Source organism: Capra hircus, chromosome 22 (assembly GCF_001704415.2).
Source record: "Capra hircus breed San Clemente chromosome 22, ASM170441v1, whole genome shotgun sequence".
In the NCBI taxonomy this organism is placed as follows: Eukaryota; Metazoa; Chordata; class Mammalia; order Artiodactyla; family Bovidae; genus Capra; species Capra hircus.
The window spans coordinates 10,446,457-10,460,410 of NC_030829.1; positions in this window are offsets into that span (position 1 = coordinate 10,446,457).

The window sequence follows — 13,954 nt, forward strand, 5'->3', positions numbered from 1 at the left end:
CAAGGCCCACTTGACTTCACATTCCAGGATGTCTGGCTCTAGAGGAGTGATCACACCATCGTGATTATCTGGGTCATGAAGATCTTTTTTGTACAGTTCTTCTGTGTATTCTTGCCATCTCTTCTTAATATCTTCTGCTTCGGTTAGGTCCAGACCATTTCTATCCTTTACGGAGCCCATCTTTGCATAAAATTCCCTTGGTATCTCTAATTTTCTTGAAGAGATCTCTAGTCTTTCCCATTCTGTTCTTTTCCTTTATTTCTTTGCATTGATCACTGAAGAAGGCTTTCTTATCTCTTCTTGCTATTCTTTGGAACTCTGCATTCAGATGCTTATCTTTTTCCTTTTCTCCTTTGTTTTTCACCTCTCTTCTTTTCACAGCTATTTGGAAGGCCTCCCTGGACAGCCATTTTGCTTTTTTGCATTTCTTTTCCATGGGGATGGTCTTGATCCCTGTTTCCTGTACAATGTCACGAACCTCATTCCATAGTTCATCAGGCACTCTATCTATCAGATCTAGGCCCTTAAATCTATTTCTCACTTCCATGGTATAATCATAAGGGATTTGATTTAGGTCATACCTGAATGGTCTAGCGGTTTTCCCTGCTTTCTTCAATTTCAGTCTGAATTTGGTAATAAGGAGTTCATGATCTGAGCCACAGTCAGCTCCTGGTCTCATTTTTGCTGACTGTATAGATCTTCTCCATCTTTTGCTTCAGAGAATATAATCAATCTGATTTCAGTGTTGACCATCTGGTGATGTTCATGTGTAGACTCTTCTCTTATGTTGTTGGAAGAGAGTGTTTGCTATGACCAGTGCATTTTCTGGGCAAAACTCTATTAGTCTTTGCCCTGCTTCATTCCCATTCCAAGGCCAAATTTACTTGTTACTCCAGGTGTTTCTTGACTTCCTACTTTTGCATTCCAGTCCCCTATAATGAAAAGGACATTTTTTATGGGTGTTAGTTCTAAAAGGTCTTGTAGGTCTTCATAGAAGCATTCAACTTCAGCTTCTGCAGTGTTACTGCTTGGGGCATAGACTTGGATTACTGTCTTAGATGTATATCCAGATAAAACCCTCACTCCAAAAGACACGTGCATCCCAATGTTCACTGCAGTACTATTATCAGCAGCGAGGACACAGAAGTGTAAAAAGGTCCATCGACAGATGAGTGCACAAGGAAGAGGGGGTGGGTATACATCCTGTAATATTACCCAGTCAGATAAGGAACGAAACAATGCCATTTGCAGCAACAAGCATGGACCTAGACATCATCATACCAAGTGTATTAAGTCAGACAGAGAAAGGCAAGTATGTTTGCTCACTTAGAGCTGGAATGGAAATACTGATACTAACTGAACTCTTCTAACAAAACAAAACAGACTCCCAGACTTAGAAAAAAACGTATGGTTACCACAGTGGAAAGAAAGGGGTGGAGGAATAAATTACGAGGGTCCCATCAGCAAGTGGGCTTCCCAGGTGGTTCAGTGGGTAAAGAACCTGCCTGCAATGCAGGAGACGCAGGTTCGATCCCTGGGTTGACAAGAGTCCCTGGAGGAGGGCATGGCAGCTCACTCTAAAGAAGGAATTCATAGGGCCTGGACTCCATCTTGGTCCTGTTCATGCTGATCATGCTTGGCCACCTTTCCAATGGACTCTGAACTGTGTTTAGTGTCTATGAAAACAACAACAGAAGGATAAGACCTCCCCTCCCCCCCAACCTCTACCGCTCCGAGACAGGGGAACCTTGAAGATCCTGAAGATTGTATCTAGGTTACTCATCGCCTAAGAGAAAACATACACTAATCACCCTTTCCTCCAGACAGGCCATAAACTTTTCTGTATCTATCGGAGTGTAACCTCGGGCTTATTGATTATTGGCTAATTGTTTGACTGTTTATAGCACATGAATGATGGGGTTACTGGGATTGTATTTTCCTTGGTTTATGTAAGTCTCAAGGAATTTGGGGTGGTGGGTTCAGACACGTGCACATGGGGTATACAAGAGTTTCACAAATGCCGGTCAGGGTCCTTGGCTAAGAGGAGACTCTGCCTTGGGGCCACCGGTGTAATAAACTGCACTCCACTATCTGCATTGTCCTTCTGAGTGAGTTTGTTTCCCGGAACACGTGGCTACAACAACTCCAGTATTCTGGCCCAGAGAATCCCCATGGACAGAGGAGCCTGGCAGGTTACCGCCCACAGTGTTGCTCAAAGAGTTGGACACGACTAAAATGACTCAGCACCCAAGTGTGCATTAACAAGTACACATATATGTGCACGTTTGAAACAGATAATCAAATAGGATCTAATGAACAGCACAGAGAATTCTACACCACACTTGACAATAACCTATATGAAAAAGATCCAAAAAAGAACAGATACATGTGTAACTGAATTAGTCTGCTTTAAACCTAAAACAAACACAACACTGTAAACCAACTATACTTCAGTAGAAAGCAAGAAGAAAATTTTAAAAAGAAGAAAGAAGAAACCAAATAGAGAGAAAGATGAAAAAAAAAAAAAAAAAAGAAATGCCTACTGTATCCCCCTGAGGCCTTGGTGACCTGCAATGGTCTCACTTCCATTGACCCTGAGGGTCCTGGTTTTCCTGGCAGGAGTATCCTGGGCAGAGGGAACTTCAGAGAATGTGCCAGCAATTAGCACCTCCGGGGCACCTGGTCCCCTTTGGGCAAAAACGCAGTCTCCAGACCTGGAAAGGGGACTTCCCCAGGTAAAGGGCGTTTCAAAAGTCCCCTGCTTGCCTCCATGCATCCCAGCGGTGGGGTTCCCACCTCAGCCTCCTTCCTTAGAGATGCATGAGGAACTGAGTCCACCCTCAGTACATCAGCTTGGCAGGGTTTGGGGTTTTCTGGGGGTGAAAATTAAGGGGTAAAAATACTGGAACACAAATCCTTGGGTCTTGTTTTGGTACATTCCACGCTCGTATGCAACCCAGATACAGGACTATCGCTAGTGCTCTGCTTGCCTGAGGTTATCAGGGGAAGTGCTGCCGCCCTGTGGACATATCTGGTAACAACAGCTGTAAATGACACAGGTCTTCAAGAAACGTTCTGGAGTCAGTCAGTTACATCAGTCACTCAGTGGTACGGGACTCTTTGCGACCCCACCGATTCCAACACACCAGGCCTCCCTGTCCATCACCAACTTCTGGAGTTTACTCAAACTCATGTCCATTGAGTCGGTGATGCCATCTAACCATCTCATCCTCTGTCATCCCTTTCTCCTCCCGCCTTCAATCTGTCCCAGCATCAGGCTCTTTTCAAATGAGTCAGCTCTCCGAATGAGGTGGCCAAAGTATTGGAGTTTCAGCTTCAACATCAATCCTGCCAATGAACACCCAGCACTGATCTCCTTTAAGATGGACTGGTTGGATCTCCTTGCAGTCCAAGGGACTCTCAAGAGTTTTCTCCAACACCACAGTTCAAAAGCATCAATTCTTCAGCACTCAGCTTTCTTTATAGTCCAACTCTCACATCCATACATGACCACTGGAAAAACCATAGCTTTGACTAGATGGACCTTCGTTGGCAAAATAATGTCTCTGCTTTTTAATATGCTGTCTAGGTTGGTCATCACTTTTCCTCCAAGGAGCATGCATCTTTTAATTTCATGGCTGCAGTCACCATCCAAAGTGATTTTGGAGCCCCCAAAACTAAAGTCTGACACTGTTTCCATTTTTTCCCCATCTATTTGCCATGAAGCGATGGGACCAGATGCCATGATCTTCGTTTTCTGAATGTTGAGCTTTAAGACAACTTTTTCACTCTCCTCTTTCACTTTCATCAAGAGGCTCTTTAGTTCTTCTTCACTTTCTGCCATAAGGGTGGTGTCATCTGCATATCTGAGGTTATTGATATTTCTCCCGGCAATATTGATTCCAGCTTGTGCTTCTTCCAGTCCAGTGTTTCTCATGATGTACTCTGCATGTAAGTTAAGTAAGCAGGGTGACAATATACAGCCTTGACGTACTCCTTTTCCTATTTGGAACCAGTGTGTTGTTCCATGTCCAGTTCTAACTGTTGCTTCCTGACCTGCATACAGATTTCTCAAGAGGCAGGTCAGGTGGTCTGGTGTTCCCATCTCTTTCAGAATTTTCCAGAGTTTGTTGTGGGCCACACAGTCAAAGGCTTTGGCATAGGCAACAAAGCAGATGTTTTTCTGGAACTCCTTTGCTTTTTCCATGATCCAGTGGATGTTGGCAATTTGATCTCTGGTTCCTCTGCCTTTTCTAAAACCAGCTTGAACATGTGAAAGTTTATGGTTCACGTACTGTTGAAGCCTGGCTTGGAGAATTTTGAGCATGACTTTACTAGCATGTGAGATGAGTCCAATTGTGCAGTAGTTTGAGCATTCTTTGGGATTGGAATGGAAACTGACCTTTTCCAGTCCTTGGCCACTGCTGAGTTTTCCAAATTTGCTGGCATATTGAGTGCAGCACTTTCACAGCATCATCGTTTAGGATGTTCTGGAGTAGGGCATCAAAAAGCTATGTAAAAGAGGGCAGACTTTAGAGAATCCATTTCAAGAGGGAAATGCTACTCATACGCTTTAACAGAAAAAACACAGAAAAACATGCTTCTCATCACTCATTATTAAAAATGCAAATGTAACCCCAAACGAGGTACCACATCGTATTACTAAGAATGGCCATCTACAAAAGGTCTGCCCACAGTCAATGCCGAAAGGAACCTTCTCTCCTCTGCTGTGGGTGGGAAAGCATATGGCTGACATGTATTATGAAGGTTCCATAGAAAAAAAAAAAAACCAGAGCCACCATAGGATCCAGCAATCCCTCTCCTGGACCTGTAACTGGATAAAACCCTCACTGGAAAAGACACAAGTTCACTGCAGTACTATTATCACCTGAGAGGACACGGAAGTGAGATAAGGGTCTATCGACTGATGAGTGCATAAAGAAGAGGTGGTAGGTATACACCATACAATATTACCCGGCCATAAAAAGAAGGAAATCGTACCAACTGCAGCAACAAGCATGGACCTAGACATCGTCATACCATGTGAAGTACGATAGAGAGAGAAAGGCAAATATCATATGCGATCACTTACAGGTTGCATGGAAAAACCAATATATGTTGAATTACTTTACAAAGCAGAAAGAGAGTCCCAGGATTAGAAAAAAGCTTATGCTTATCACAGTGGAAAGCTGGGGGGAGAGGAATAAATTAGGAGACTCAGATTAACAGGTGCACATAAACATATATATACACACACATGTTTGAAACAGATAATCAAGTAGGATCTGCTGAACAGCACAGAAAATTCTACAACATACGCGACAATAACCTATATGATAATAACAATAAAAACAGGACTTCCTGGTGGTCCAGTGGATAAGAATCTGCCTATCCAATGTAGGGGACACACATTCTCTCTCTGGACTGGGAAGATCCCAGGTGCTGCGAGGCAACTAAGCCTGTGACCACAACTACTCAATACTGGTGCCCTAGAGCCTCATGCTCTGCAATAAGAGACGACACCTCAATGAGAAGCTGGTGCACCACAACCAGAGAAAGCCCATGAGCAGCAGTGAAGAGCCAGCACAGCCAAAAAATACATAAATAGGTTAAGTTTTAAAATAAATATCAGTTCAGTTCAGTCGCTCAGTCGTGTCCGACTCCATATGCATATGTAAAACTGCAACGGTTTGCTATACGACAGAAACAAATGCCACACTGTAAATCAACTGGACTCCAATATAAGGTAAGAAATAAAATTTAAAACAAAGAGAAAAAGAAGGAAAGAGAGAAGAAACTAAAACAGAAAGAAAGAAAGAAAAACCCATACAGACTGCCTACTGTATTCCACTGAGACCTCGGTGACCTGCAATGCCGTCACCTCTGTTAACCCTGAGGGTCCTGGTTTCCCGAAAGGAGTATCGGGGACAGAGGCAGCTGCAGAGAATGTGCCAGCAGACAGCACCTCCGTGGACCTCTAGTGCCTGGTACCCTCTGGACAAAAATTCTGGTAACAACATTTCTGGCAACAGTAACTTTACAATCTCAAGCCAGGGGAAGGGGGCTTCTGAAGGTAAAGGAGCCTAGTGTAGCTAAAGGATGCTGGCCCTGTGGGTAGAAGAGGTTTCAAAAGTCACCAGAGCTCCATGCATCCAGGTGGTGGGGTTCCCACTTCCAGCCTCCTTCCTTAGAGATGCACCAGGAACCAAGTGGTATACCCCCAATACCTCGGCTTGGCAGGGGTTGGGATTTTTCTGGGGGTGAAAATTAAGGAGTAAAAATACTGGAACATGAGTCCTTGGGTACTGTTCTGGTATGTGCCATTCTCATTTCCAACCCAGGCACAGGAGTCTCTGGGTCTCTGCTTGACTGAGTTATCAGAGGGGTGGGCAGGAGGAGGTGCTGCCCCCGTGAGGACGTTTCTCTCAACAACAACTTTAGTAGATGCGCTTTGGGGCATTTCACAGAGGTTGAGGGCCTATAAATGACATGGGCCTTCAAGAAACGTCCCGGGAGAGGGCATTGAAAAACAATGCAAAACAGGCCAGACTTTCAAGAATCCAATTTCAGAGGGAAATCTACTCACACTCAAATACAGAAAATCACAGTAAAGCATGTTCCATATCGCTCATTATTTAAAATAATAAAAATGAAAATCTAACTCACAACGAGGTATCACCTCACACCACTCAGAATGGCCATCAGCAAAAAGTCTACGCAAAATCAATGTTGAGGGGACTGGAGAAAAGGAAGCCCTCCCTCCTCTGCTTGGGTGGGAAAGTAAATTGCTGACAGGCATTATGAAGGTTACATGGAAAACGAGATACAGAAACACCATAGGACCCGGGCGATCCCATTCACTGGCATATATCTAGAGAAAACCCTCATTTGAAAAGACAAGTGCACCCCAACCTTCACTGCAGCACCACTGACAGTAGCTAGGACCTGGAAGTCACCAAAGCATCCATCTACAGATGAATGGATAAAGAAGAGGTTGTACCTGTACACAATGCAATGTTACTCAGTCATAAAAAGAATGGAATATTACTACTTGCAGCAACAAGCATGGACCTAGACATCACCATCTCTTGTGAAGCAAGTCAGACACAGAAAGTCAAATATCATGTGATAGGTGGAATTAAAAAACTGATACGAACTGTATTACCTTACAAAGCAGAAACGTACTCCCAGGCTTTGAAAACCAACTTATGGTTAGCCTAATGGAAATGTGATGGGGAGAGATAAATCAAGATTTGTGATTAGCATACACATACTTCTATATATAAGTATATATCTACCTTATATATTCCTATATATAATGTAGGCAACCAACAAGGACGCAGTGTATGGCACAGGGAACTCTGCTCAACATGCTGTGATGATCTACATGAGAAAAGAATCTGAAAAAAATACACATTATGTACATATATAAGTGAATCACTTAGTTGTACATGTGAAACTAATACGGCATTTTATATCAACTATCCTGCAATAAAATAATATAAAATTAAATAAAACCTTGCTCCAGCTGAAAAAGGAAGAAAACCTCTAAAATCATTACATTTTAAAGCTCCCCCATGGTTTTTACCTGAGGCTGCAGCTCATTCATTTTCATTGCTGGGTAGTATTCCCTTAATATGTTCATCCCTTCTGCTGATGGACTGGAGAAGGAAATGGCAACCCACTCCAGTATTCTTGTCTGGGAAATGCCCGGTAGGCTACAGTCCATGGGGTTGCAAAGGAGTGGGACAGGACTCACCGAGAAAACAACAGAAACCACTAATGGATATTAGGTTGTTTTTCGTTTTTGCTATTGTGTATAATGCTGCTGTAAAACATTTTTTTACATGTCTTGGAGATGTGTAGGAGAATTTTTTTCGGGTTACTTATATAGCATTGATAAAACTTCCCACGATCATGTAACTTTCTCATTGAAGAAATAGTGTGACAACTTTTGCTTTACATATATGGAAGTTGTTATTTGGTATACACATATTTAGAATTAGTCATTCTTCTCAATGACTTGAAACTTTTGTCAGAGTGAAGTGACTCTATCTAATGCTTTTTGACCTAAATTCTGTTTTATGTGATGTTAATAAAGCTAGACTTCCTTTCTTTCATTTTTAAAGTTGTGGTAAAATATAATGTAAAAATGTAGAAGTCAGTGGCGTAAAGTACATTCACAATCCCCTCTGTATCATTTCAGAACTTTTTCATCATTCCAATCACGTCTTATAAGCATTAACCAACAACTGCTTTTCTTCCTTTCCCTTTGGTCTCTGGTAACTACTATTCTTTTTCTTTATGAATTTGAGTGTTCTAGGTATCTCACACAAGTGGAATCATACAGTTTTTGTCCTTTGGGGGCCTGGCTTATTTGGCTTGTTTTAGGAGCTTTAAACAAATTTGCTTAAGACATCATCTTCATATACATGCACTAAAAATAGCTTTAAAAACACACACACAGAGTGTAAGGCCCTGTAGGAAAGCAAAGATGAGTAAATCTCTGTCTCTAAAGTGTCTACAGGCTAGTTAGAAGGAAAACTGGAGACAAGCAGTCAGCCTCGAGGCAGGCATGGCGGATTGTGAGATGAGTGGCACGTGGTCTTCCTTCTGCTTGTCCTCAGCTGCTGTAAGAGAAATCTCTGTTTCTATTTAGAGGCCACTGAAGGTGCATCCCTGAAGCACTGAGCCAGAGTGGTTTCTGCTCATTGTTGTAGTTCAGTCGTTCAGTCAGTTGTATTCGACTCTTTGTGACGCCACGGTCTGCAGCACACCAGGCTTCCCTGTCCTTCACCATCTCCCAGAATTGCTCAGACTCACATCCACTGAGCCGATGATGCCATCCAACATCTCATCCTCTGTCGTCCCCTTCTCCTCCTCCTTTCCCAGCATCAGGGTCTTTTCCAATGAGTCAGCTCTTCACATCAGGTGGCCAAAGTATTGGAGCTTCAGCTTCAGCATCAGTCCTTCCAATGAGTATTTAGGGTTGATTGATTTCCTTTAGGATTGACTGGTTTGATCTTGCTATCCAAGGGACTCTCCAGAGTTTTCTCCACTTCAAAAGCATCAATTCTTTGGCACTCAGTCTTCTTTATGGTCCAGCTCTCTCATTCTTACGTGACTACTGGAAAAAACATAGCTTTGACTATACGGGCCTTTGTAGGGAAAGTAACACCTCTGCTTTCTAATACACTGTCTCGGTTTTGTCATAGCTTTTCTTCCAAGGACCAAGAGTCTTAATTTCATGGCTGCAATCACCGTCCGCAGTGATTCTGAAGCCCAAGAAAATAAAGTCTGTCACTGTTTCCATCTTCCCCCCAACTATTTGCCAGGACGTGATGGGACCGGTTTCTGCTGGTGGAGGTAAATCCCCAGCCCGTCCCCGGGTATAGCTGTATGCTCGGCCTCACGGTGGCGCATTTCCAAAGCAGCAAGGGCGCCGCTAGCTGGGGAGGAAGTAAAGCCCTTCCTAAGTGCGGTGGCCGTCGTTAGGGCGCTGGAAGCGCCACCTCCGTCGTCCTTACACAACCCGCACCAATGACTTTCACTTGCAGTCTTCCCAGAGCCCTCTTCTATCGTCATCCTCAAAACCCAGCAGGGTTTTCGGTCCTTTTAAAAGCTTTCGGTTTCGTTTCTGTATTGTTCTTCTTTTGCTCCTCCCTCCCCACCACCCCCGCCCCGTGAAAATCGGTTTCGCGCAGTTCAAATGCAAATTTCTTGGCAAAATCCTGCTGAATACCCCTCCTCCCCCCACCCACCACCCCAGCCAGCAGTTTCCAGGAGACCTGAGTTTCCTCGCGGATAACGTTTTATTTGCTCGTTAATTCCACAAGCATTGTGTCAGCTAAGTGCCAGGGAGCTGGGAGTACGGAACCAACAAGATAAGAAAATCCTAGATTTGGATGCTGTCTGGGGTAGATGACAAGTAAATTGTGGTAGGCGCTGTAACTGAGTACTGAGCAGGAAGTGGTGAAGAGGGGGAGGCGGGGCTGGTGGATGGTCAGCCCGGTTTACAAGGGAGGTAAGGATGGAGATGAGTCATCCAGAGACTTTACCACATGGAAGAGGGCAGCAAGGCCATTATCAGGCTGCAAAAACAGCCTGTGTAAACATTATTTCTTCATACTACCTGGAGTTCAGGAGGTCAGGGCAAACCACCCTTTGAGGCGCTCCCTGCTCCCTCCCATTGCCAACTGGATCTGGCATAGACGTTTAGTTTTATCAGTGACAATAAACGTGGTTGATCTGTCTGACCCGTATTGCTGCTTTCTCTCCATTATCAGTTGCCCCGGGTGTCCGCTCTAGCTCTGTGCGTGCGTAGTCACTCAGTCGTGTCAGACTCTTTGCGACCCCATAGACTGAAGCCCCCTAGGCTCCACTGTCCATGGATTTTTTTCAGGCAAGAATACTGGAGTGGCTTGCCACTTTCTTCTCCAGGGGAATCTTCCCAACCCAGGGACTGAATCTGAGTCTCCTGCATTGCAGGCAGGTTCTTTGCCCGCTGAGCCGCTGGGGAAGCCCCTACTCAACCGTTGTCTCAGTTACTGGGAACTGGAGGCTAGAGTTCGTTCACAGCAACTGAGAAACGGCCTGGTTCAGAGTATCGCTGTGGTCCCTGTCGGAACCCCTTTCACACCAGCTGGGCTCACTGGGAACCGGCTAGTCGGCCATGGCTGCTGTTGCCACAGATGTCTGCCCAATCTAGTCCAGGTGGTCCTGTCAGGGGAAGCACCCTGGCCAGGCACCACAGTAACCATCTGCATGAGTTGTTTTATGACAGGAGATCCTGGGAAGGAAAACGGAACTAATAAGCCACCACCAACCGGAAGAGTTTGGGAAAGGTCGAAAGGAGACACTGCGTGTCCGTCCACTTCTCAGAATCCCTCTCGCTAGCATCCATCTTGGCTGATGGATACGTGCGCCACCAGGAAATACTCTGAATTAGAGTGATTGGCCAAAGACCACCTGGAAACTAATCCCATCACCATAAAACCCAAGACTGCAAGCCACGCAGCAGAGCAGTGCTCCTGGGTACCTTTACCCTACGGCTCTCCACCCGGGTGCCCTTTCCCAATAAAATCTCTTGCTTTGTCAGCACATGTCTCCTCGGACAGTTCTTTTCCAAGTGTTAGACAAGAGCCTGCTCTTGGGGCCCTGTAGGGGGCCTCCCCCTTCCTACAACAGTTGTGTCCAGGGGCACAAACCATGGCCAGCTGTCACAGAGGAATCAGCCCCAAGCGATTTATTAGCAAGTTGCTGAGACCAGGACAGTTGTCCCCTGATTTTTCAAGGCAAGGTTTCTCAGTCTTGCCCCATGAGGGGCTGACTTGTACATTGTAGAATGTTTAGCAGGATCCCAGGCTCTACACAGTAGATGCCAGCAGGACCCTTCCTGTGTCCCCCACTGAGTAATGATAAGCACAACGTCTCCTGGGAGAAAACTCATGCCTGGTTGAAAACCACGGTTCTAAGGGGACGGGAGGCTCCAGGATTGACCCTTCAAGGTCGATGTCATCAGTGGTCAGGAATGTGAGCATGAAGGCTCCAGATTAAATGCCGGCCTCTGCAGGGTTGGCTCAGAGACTGAGAGGGTGGCTCCTGCTGGTCAGGGGTTTGAATGGAGCATTGGTGGGCTCACGAGTGAATGTGTATATATGCTCAGCTGTGTCTGACTCTCTGTGATTCCACAGAGGGAGGCCTGCCAGTCTCCTCTGTCCATGGGATTTTCCAGGCAAGAACACTGGAATGGGTTGCCACTTCCTTCTCCATCAGATGTGAATAGGTGTGCTCAAGATGGGGAAATGAAAACAGAGCATGCTGTCTGTGTGCGTGTGTCTGTGTGTGTAGCTGCATGGATTTGATCGAGCATGTTATTTGGTTTACTCATTGTGTACACATTTCTGAGAAGGTACAATTCTCAGTGTGGGTGTAGGTATCTGTGTGTGGCTATAGATATCTGTGTGTTTCAAGGTTGGACTGCACATAGTCCACACTGCCCCTCCTCCTATGTCAGCAAGATAAATTAGTGACATATATGACACTTAATTGGTACTTTCAGAACACTAAGACTCAGCTCTAGTAAAGCTGAAATGAAAAACAGTTTTAGGAATTTCCTGGTGGTCGAGTAGTTAGGACTCTGTACTTTAACTGCAGAAAACACTGGTTCGATCCCTGGTCAGGGAACTAAGATTCTGCAAGCTGTACTACATGGCCAAAAAAAGACATTACACAGTATGTGTAATGAATGGGTGATAACCCCAATGGTCTTCAATGACATCATATTTCAGCACCAGATTCCAGGGTGGACAGAACTCAGAGTCCAAAAAGCATAGCCAAGTCCATTCTGAATTCATCTGTGTTCTCTAGTCTTAGCCCTTTGACAAACTGGTTGTCTAATAAACCATTTAACCTTTTATTTATTTGAAGTGAAGTGAAGTGAAAGTCACTCAGTCGTGTCTGACTCTTTGCGAGCCCATGAATTCCATGGAATTCTCCAGACCAAAATACTGGAGTGGGTAGCCGTTCCCTTCTCCAGGGGATCTTCCCAACGCAGGGATTGAACCAGGGTCTCCTTAATTGCAGGTGGATTCTTTACCAGCTGAGCCACAAGAGAAGCCCAAGAATACTGGAGTGGGTAGCCTATCCTTTCTCCAGAGGATCTTCCCAACCCAGGAATCGAACTGGGGTCTCCTGCATTGCAGGCAGATTCTTTACCTACTGAGCCATCAGGGAAGCCCTTTTATTTCTTTAGTTTCTCGTTTTGTAAAATGGAGCTAATAATATCTGACTTAATTGGTGGACTCTCTTGACAACAACTTAATTATCATAAAGACTTAAAAAATATAAATGCTGATAAATATTGAGTGAAAATAAATTGTACTTCCTCATTAGGTAAGCTCTTCTCTTAAAAAAAAAAAAAATCAGCTGACACTTAGTGTACTCTATGTTCCTGATAATTTATCTAAGTGTCTTTCTTGCTTGGTTAGTTATTTGTGTTGGGTCTTTTCTGCTCCTTCAAATTAATATTCTTCCAACTCTGTTGGAGTACAGTTGGTAGATAAAACTGTTCATATTTAAAGTGTACAACACGGTGTACATGATATACATATACTTTGTGAAGTGATTACCAGAATGAACACATTCATTACCTTACGTAGCTACTATGTGTATGTGAGTGTGTGAGTGTGTGGTGAAAATGTGTAAGATCTATTCACTTAGTAAATTTCAAGTGTTTATTGTGGGTTTCTTTTCTTTCTTTTTTTTTTTTTTGGCCATCCTGAACAGCTAACAGAATCTTAGTTTCTCAACTAGGGATTGAATCTGAGCCCGTGGCAGTGAAAGCTCAGAGTCCTAACCACAGGACCACCACGGAATTCCCTCAAGTGTTCGATACAGTATTGTTAGCTCGAGTCACCTTGGTGTGCGTTATATCACCAGAACTTAGAACTGAAAGATTTGATCAGTATGTCCCCATTTCCTCCTACTAACCACCATTCTACTCTCTATTTCTATGGGTTTGGGTTTTTTGTTTGTTTGTTTTGATTCCACATATGACTAAGATCATACAGTATTTGTTTTTTTCTGTGCAATTTATTTCACAGAAATAATGTCCTCTGGGTTCATCTGTGTTTTTGCAAATGGTAAGGTTTCCTTCTTTCTTATGTTGTTGTTGTTCAATTGCTCAGTCGTGTCCAACTCTGTGAACCCATGGATTGCAGCACACCAGGCTTCCCTGTCCTTCACCATCTCCCAGAGCTTGCTCAAACTCATGTCCATCGAGTCAATGATGCCATCCAACCATCTCATCTTCTGTTGTCCCCTTTTCCTCCTGACTTCAATCTTTCCCAGCATCAGGGTCTTTTCCAATGAGTAGGCTCTTCACATCAAGTGGCCAAAGTATTGCAGCTTCAGCTTCAGCATCAGTCCGTCCTATGAATATTCATGATTGATT